Genomic DNA, 7,490 nt, shown 5'->3' with positions numbered 1-7,490 from the left:
GACTCAAGCCTAGACTGAATCCTGCTATGGCTGAGCCCCAAAGTCCCGAGCACCCACCACCAGGCCTGACTAGCCCCTGCAGGCCTCACCCTCTTGGGCCAGCAAACGCCAGCCCCTACCCTGGGAGTGACCTTCATCCACCATGTCACAGAGGATTCCTGGACACATGTAATGTTGTTGGAGTGAGGACCACAGCTTCTCCATAACAGGCCTGGCCTCTGTCCTCCCCAAGGCCCAGGGCTCTCTCTCTCTGGGTTCTCCCCCTCCCTAAGGGCTCTGGGTTCTCTGTACCTCTGAGTCCCAGTTTAAAGGAGGCTGCCCCAATGTACTCTTGACCCTGTGAGGGACAGCAGGGCACAGGTGGGCACCATCACAGACATCTCCCAAGGTCCCCCATGCCCTGGGGCTATAGAGGGTCCCTGGTGGAGCTGCTGGTGGGTGAGCCTCTCCACACTCTAGGCTTCAGATCCTCAACCACACCTGTCCCCAGGGAGGACATGGCCCTCAGGTCCCTTCCCTGAGCATAGTGGTGGGTCCTGTCTATAGAGCCTGCTTAGGGGGAGTTTTTCCAGAGAGGTCACAGGACAGGAGTTGGGGATTTAGCTCAGTGGCAGAGTACTTGCCGAGCATGAGCAACGCCCTGGGTTCAGCACTCAGCCCTGGGGGGAAAAAAGGAAAGAAAAGAAAAAAACAAGAAGTGACAGGACAAGGGACACTTGGGACAGAGGCATCCCAGTGTTCCCACCCAGGTGGGTGACTAATGAATGAGCTCTCACTCTGTTCCCCCACCCCCAGCACCCAGGACTGACCACATCACCAGAGAAGGCCCTGAGACAGAGAGCTTGGAGAGAAGTGGACACACAGAAGCCCTGGGCCCTGCTGCTTGCCTTCCAAGGGCATGTCCTGAAGGCACTGTCCAAGAGCGGGTGCCTCTGTCCAGCCTGGCTCTGTGGACAGTGCCTGTGCCCTCCTGCCCTGCCCAGCCCACTCCCTGGGTCCTTCTGCAGGTGCCTCTGACAAACCTGGTGTGGCTGTGCCCCTGTGAGGTGTGTGGAGAGGCTGAGTCTCTGGGGCATGTGTCTTGGAGCCACGTCACAAACATCTCTGGTGTCCAGGACTGGAGAGGAAGGACGGGGCTCCAGCTCCTCCATATGTGACAGGAAGTGCCAATCCTGGGTTCCCATAAGTGCTACATGGGTCCTTCTGCAGAGAGTCAGGCCTGGTCACCTGGAGCAAGACCTGGGCCAGGCCCTCCTGTGTCAGCGCATCCTGGAGTCTGTGTCTGGGGAGGCCGATGCTCTGTTCCTGGGACACCAGGCCCCGATGGGACACTTCCTGCCTGACCTTCAGGACGCAGGCCACTCCTCCTCCTCCTAGCCTCAATCACTGGATGGATGTCACAAACCAGTCATCCCAGAAGTAAGGAGGCCCCATCTCCCCCTCCTCCTGTCTCACAGAGCCCTTCCAGATCTTTCTCTGGCAGACTCAGAGGACACTTGGGGGAGATCTGGGCCTGGCCACGGGCAGGGTCACATCTGCTGGATCATTCAGGGAATGCAGACAGTGACTACTGTCAGGATATGGAGAACTGGGGGTGCTCAGGGGAACCACTTGTGGACAGGTATTGAGCTTCCTGATGGGAGGACACACAGAGCTCCAGAAACTGGGGGGATGGGCAGATTCCACTCACCAACACCCCACACAGAGGACACTTCCAAGCTGACTATGGGACTCTGCCCCACCCTGCCCTAAAGGGGATTTGGCACCAACAGTTGGAGTCACATTGAAGGCCACATGGAGCCCAAGGAACTGACCTCAACAGACAGCAGGACAGACACTTCAAATTGTCCCTTCAGTGCAAATCACAATGGCACAAATTCTAATTCCCAAAATTCCAGCACATTTGGCCTCTTCAGGGCCTGTGCCATCTCCCAGAGGATTCCAGGACACCGGGATGCCACATGTACCTCATAGATCAACCCTTTTCCCACTGACCCACGATATCAGCCAAAAACACAACAAGGATTACAAACCCTCAGCACCTACTGCTCTGACACCGAAACTTTCTGAGGCTGTGCACCCACACCCCCTCTTGAAGACCTCACTCTCCTCCCCCAAAGGCACACTCTAGCTTCTCCTCCTTCTAGTTGACTTTGAGGTCACAGCATGGAGCAATATACTATTGGCCTCCCACTAGCTTTGCTACAGATGATGATGATGACCAGAGCTGCCCCCTGGGTAAAACTGTTCTCCAGCAAAAGTTGGGGTTCTTTTTTAGACTGTTTCTGTTTTTTTATTTTTATTTTTATTTTTAGCTCTTCCCCATTGTTCTGCCTTTTTTTTGAAGAGGGCTTTCAGGATTCAGCCCAGGCATGTTTAACCACTGAACCACATCCCAGCCCTTATTTTTTGTGTAAGGATCTCACTAAGTTGGGGGCCTTGCTAAACTGCTGCAGCTGCCCTCAAACCTAGGTTCCTACTGTCTTGGCCGGCAGAGTTTCAGGGTTACAGGTGTGCACCACTGTGCCCTGCTCTAGTTCTGCTCTCTTAAACAATGTGGTCAGCTATTCCTGAGAAAAGACAGTATCTAATCAGTAAGTTTTATCTGGAGTTACAGACCCCAGAACACTTGGTGACTCTCAGATAACCATAGCACATGCATCAGAGAAGCAGACCACTGCTGGGCCCAGTGGCAGGTTCCTGGAATCCCAGTGACTGAGGAGGCTGAGGCAGGAGGGCACAAGTTCTAGGTCAGCCTCAGCAACTTAGCATGAGGATAACTGCTTTAATCCCCAACATAAAAAAAGAAGAAGAAAGAAAGGTGGGGGAGAGAGAGAGAGAGAGAGAGAGAGAGAGAAACAGACCACCGCAAAATTTATGAGCTGCCTAGCACGCACACCCGCTGACTAGAGCTAAAGAGATTTTTCACTAAAATCCCAGCACAGGCTCTGTGCATGTGACCCCTTGGCCTGGTGGCTTTCTCAGGATGGAAATCCCCATCTCCTAAATTGCCTCCTTGTTATCAATAATGCTGTCTTCCCACATCACTCCCATAAGCATGGGTGTGTCATCTAATGTATGTACAATGTTCCCTACAGGAAATAAAATGCAACAAGAGTGGCCTAGTCCACAACAGGGGACACTGTCTATTACAAGTACAAGTCCTGCTCCTTGGATCCTTGCATTTCAATAAATATATGTTAAATGACCCAGGGTCTCAGCTGGGAGAGTGGCTGTGGCGAGGAGCTCAGGAAGGGAACTGAGGAGCAAAGAGGTGGGAAGTTCATGAACATTTGCAGGGACAAGGCTGGATTCCCAGAGGACCACTGTGACCACTGTCAGCTGCAGCACTCAGAGCCTGGGCGCCTCCTGGCTGCCCATCAACCAAGAGCTCCCACCTCCATCTCCTAACTCACCTGCTTCCTCCACTGTCTGACTCTAGGGGAAGGTTCCAGATCCTCCTCTGCCCTGCAAGGGGGTGGTGGGAAGCCCAGTTCCCTACAGACAACCAGCAACAGCCCCTGCTGAGGTGAGTGGGCAGGACAACACATGTCCAATTTCCTAGTCCCAACTCAGGGGTGACAGTGAAGCCCAGAGACCTTTGGTCCCTTAGGCCCTGATGGGCATCTGTGCCTGGTGACTGTCACATCCCTCCTGATTCTTCCAAGTGAGCATATCTGGGAGGACCCAACTCCCATTGGAGAAGTTCCAGTCTGGAATATTCCACAGCAGCCCTGCTGACACCTATTTACAAAAAGCCCAGGTGACACAGCCTTTAGGGACACAGGCTCACAGACATTTCCGCCAGTGGCCACATGGGCAGAGGCATCAGGTTCCTGAGTGTCCAGCCACTGAGTCTGACATTCCCCCTCCAAATGACCTAGGCTCTGGCATTGGTTCTGGGTCACCAGTCCAGGTGCACAAACCTTCTACATGAGGTTCTTCCCCAATTGCCTGTCCCAGGAGCTCCCTCTAGTGCAAATCCTCAGCTCCACCCAGGACTGGGGCTGGGGCTGGAAGAGCAGCTGCACTGGTCTCAGAGGACATCAAGGCTCCCCTGAGCTCAGGGAAGAGCACGCACGCCCTCTAGTGGACACTTCCTGCCAGGCACAAACAGAGGCCCCCAGAGAGGGCAGGTGAGGGCTGACCTTGGGCAAAGGGCAACTTCAGAGAATGGAAGTGAATATGCAATGGGAGGGGGTTGGAGGGAAGTGAGGGGTGGGAAAAAACAGGGGGAGGGGAGGCTCTAGGAAGGATGGGCAAGGGCACAGAGCAGGGTTCCTTCTCTCCACTGACTCTAGGGCTGGTCATCCTGTGGGGCTGTGTGCTGTGGGGTGTCGAGCACCATCTGGAATTGTACCTACTAAGTCCAGTAGGACCCCTCCCCCAGCCATGACAATCAGCAGTGTCTACACCAACCTCCAGTAACAACTCGGCATTTGAAATCCTCCCCCTCTCCACAGAAGAACTAGTGTAAGAGGGCAGAGACTGACTGGGGCTTGTCACTACTAATCACTTGAAGTCCCTGGAGAAGACGTGTTTCCAGGTACGGCCACATGGCTGCCTGAACCTCCACAGCACTGAGGGCTTCCCAAGGGTCTGTAGCCACACATCAGTGACACCTCCTGGGTCCATGACATCATGGACGTGGGGAGCTCTGTGCACACTGGGAAGAGGAAGCCTGTGATCTGATCCTCAACATTACCTTCCAACAAGCAGGATGCAGGAGAATGAATCCTTACTTGTAAAGATGTTCACATATGAAAATGATTTGATTTTTTAAAACACTAAAAGTATTTACCATAAAAGACTGAACTTGTTTTTGTAAATGAGTGTGGACTCATATGCTTTTGTCAAAATCACTTATAAACAAATAAGTGGCATGAGTTTAAGAAAAAGCAAAATGACAGAATAGAAGAAAATATTTGCAGATATATTTTGTGATATGGATTTCATGTCTAGATTATATAACAAATGGATATAAATCTGCAACCAAAGAATAACCTAAATTTAGAATACGCCAAGGACCCTTGCACAGTCCTGGGCATCTGTAATCCCAGGTGTCTAAGACACGAGATTCACAAGTTTGATGCCAGCCTGGGCACCTGTCCCAAAACAAAAATAAATAAATACATGTAAAGGCTGGGGATGTAGCTCAGAGGTACAGCGCCCCTCAGATCAATCCCCAGCAGTGAAAGAGAAGGGGGAGGGCAAAGGGCTTGGAAGGCCTGTCTCCAGAGATGTTCCAGTGGCCAATAAGCACATGACAAGATGCTCAGTGTCATCAGTCACTAAGGAAGCAAATCAAAATCACAATGACATCTCACTCCACACCTTCCTACATTAGCCCAGGGACTCTGAAGCGCTGTGGAGAACACTTGGGCACTTCCTGCCAGAGCCAGGCAGAAGCCCATCTACCCAGCACTCCCACGGCTGGGCACGTGCCCACAGGATGGGAAACAGGGACTCCAATAGCTCCCCCAGGCTAAGGCTCGCCACACCATTCTTCACAACAGGCAGGTGTGGAAACAACCCCGTGTCCATCAACAGAGAATACATAAAAAACATGGCTTAAAAATATGTTGGATTATTGATTTGCCATAAAAAATAAAGTTCTGATGAACAATACAACCTAGGTCAACCTGAAAACATGATTAAACAAGAAGCAAATGGTATGTGGTTGTATAATTTCATTTATATGAAATATCTGGAATAGGCAAATTCATAGAGACAGGAAATAGATTTAAGGTTACCCGAGGCTAGAGGGTCCTGTGTCATGATAGCTTAATGGTCAGAGTTTTAGTGAAGGTGATGAAAAAATTCTGGAAATGGTAGTGGTTGTTGTATATTTGAATGGACTCATGCATGTATTTCTATAGTTTAAAGGGTTAATATAGCCCATTTTTGTAATAAGTATTACACTATGAAAAGTTTTTAAGAAAGATGTGTAAAATACACCCACTCTGCTTAGATAGTATTTGTGTGTGTGTGTGTGTGTGTGTGTGTGTGTGTGTGAGAAAGAGAGACAGACAGACAGACACACACACACACAGAGGTGTGAGGAACTGGGAGGGACTCTAACACTGAACTACATTGCATTTTTTATTTTGAGACAAAGTCAAACTAAATTTGCATGGGCTGGCCTCAAACTAGGGATCCTCCTGCCTCAGCCTCCTGAACAGCTGGGATGAGAGGCTGTGTCATGTATCTAACCAGATAATCTCCATAATACTCACACGACATCAGCCAACTGCAGACATAGCTCACAAGGCCATTGCTTGCCCCCTAAAGCCTCAGGAGACACCTCCCCATGTCCTTCCTTTGAACGCTCAGGCACAGATGGCCCCTATTGAGGCTGCCCATCCCCTGGGGACACAGTCCTCCCTACTCTGGAGAAGGAGTCCCCAAGACAACTCCCGTCCTCTCCCTAGACTCACCCTGCACTGGACAGAGTCAGGTATCCTGGGGACACTCAGTAAACGGGACCCACTCTGCAGCCAATAGGTCAGGGTCACCTTTGCCAGGGTCAGGGCCAGTTCTCACCATTTGGACCCTGGTCAGCATCCCTGCTACAGTCCCTGACACTGGCCACAGGTCTCCTCATGACCACCAGGGGGCGACATGGGACTCACAGTCAACACTTGGCAAATTGGTTCTGAGGCTTCCACTAGGCTTTGGCTCAGGAGGTGGACATGTGGTGAGATTTCCATCCCCAATAGACCAATAGACAACAGGGTGCCTCCCACGAACCTGCTCTGCTCCCACCTCCCTCTTTCCTGGGCCTGTGAGGACCCTCTGAGCAGGCCCTGCCTCCTGGCATCACCCATGGAAAAAGTCAGGGTGACCACAGGAGAATCACTAGGTAGAGGACAGAGGCCACCCAAGGAAGGCATGGGCAGGCCTGAGCCACAGCTGCACCAAACAATGGAGAGAGAGGGTCTCCCTAAAACACCCTGAGGACCAAGGAGCTCACATTCACCTACCTCCACTACCACAGTCCTCCCTTCCCAGGACACAAAGTGTGTGAAGTCCTGAGATAGCCACTCAGAGGCCAAGCTGGGGACACCAGGTACAGAGAGCAGGTCCCCTCACCAGCCATCACTCAGTGCGCCCCTTTCTAGACCCCAGAGCTCTCTCTGTCCCCTGCCTGTAGGGAGGAAATCCACCTTCCCTGAGCAATTGAGAACATGGGGAAGAAAGAGGGCTAAACTGGGACTCTCATCATAAAGGAAATATGCCCAGGGGTGAGGGACACCCAGGGGTTCCCTGGGTGGTGCTGAGAGCCCTGAGGCCAGGACACAGCTGAGGCCAGTGCTGGATGAGCCACTTCTCTCAGGGGACAGCGTCCCCACCTGCCTTGCTCCTCAGGGTGTGGCATGCAGTAGTGAAACCCAACAGGGAAAGCAGAAGGGACAGGAGGCAGGACTGAGAGGGAGGGGACAGAGAGGTTCCTCCACAGAGACCCCGCCCCCACCCACCTGACCCAGGAA

General features: G+C 52.1%; 1 long non-coding RNA gene across 1 annotated transcript; it reads left to right on the top strand.

Annotated features, from left to right (window-relative positions):
• The first annotated feature begins 764 nt into the window (after positions 1 to 764).
• Positions 765 to 4,792, top strand: LOC139702715 (uncharacterized). Its single transcript, XR_011705292.1, has 3 exons — positions 765 to 3,529; positions 3,964 to 4,136; positions 4,302 to 4,792. It is a non-coding gene; the product is annotated as an uncharacterized lncRNA (long non-coding RNA).
• The last annotated feature ends 2,698 nt before the right edge of the window (positions 4,793 to 7,490 follow it).

This window comes from Marmota flaviventris, chromosome 18 (assembly GCF_047511675.1).
Source record: "Marmota flaviventris isolate mMarFla1 chromosome 18, mMarFla1.hap1, whole genome shotgun sequence".
NCBI lineage: Eukaryota > Metazoa > Chordata > Mammalia > Rodentia > Sciuridae > Marmota > Marmota flaviventris.
This window is presented reverse-complemented; position numbering and strand designations above follow the sequence as displayed.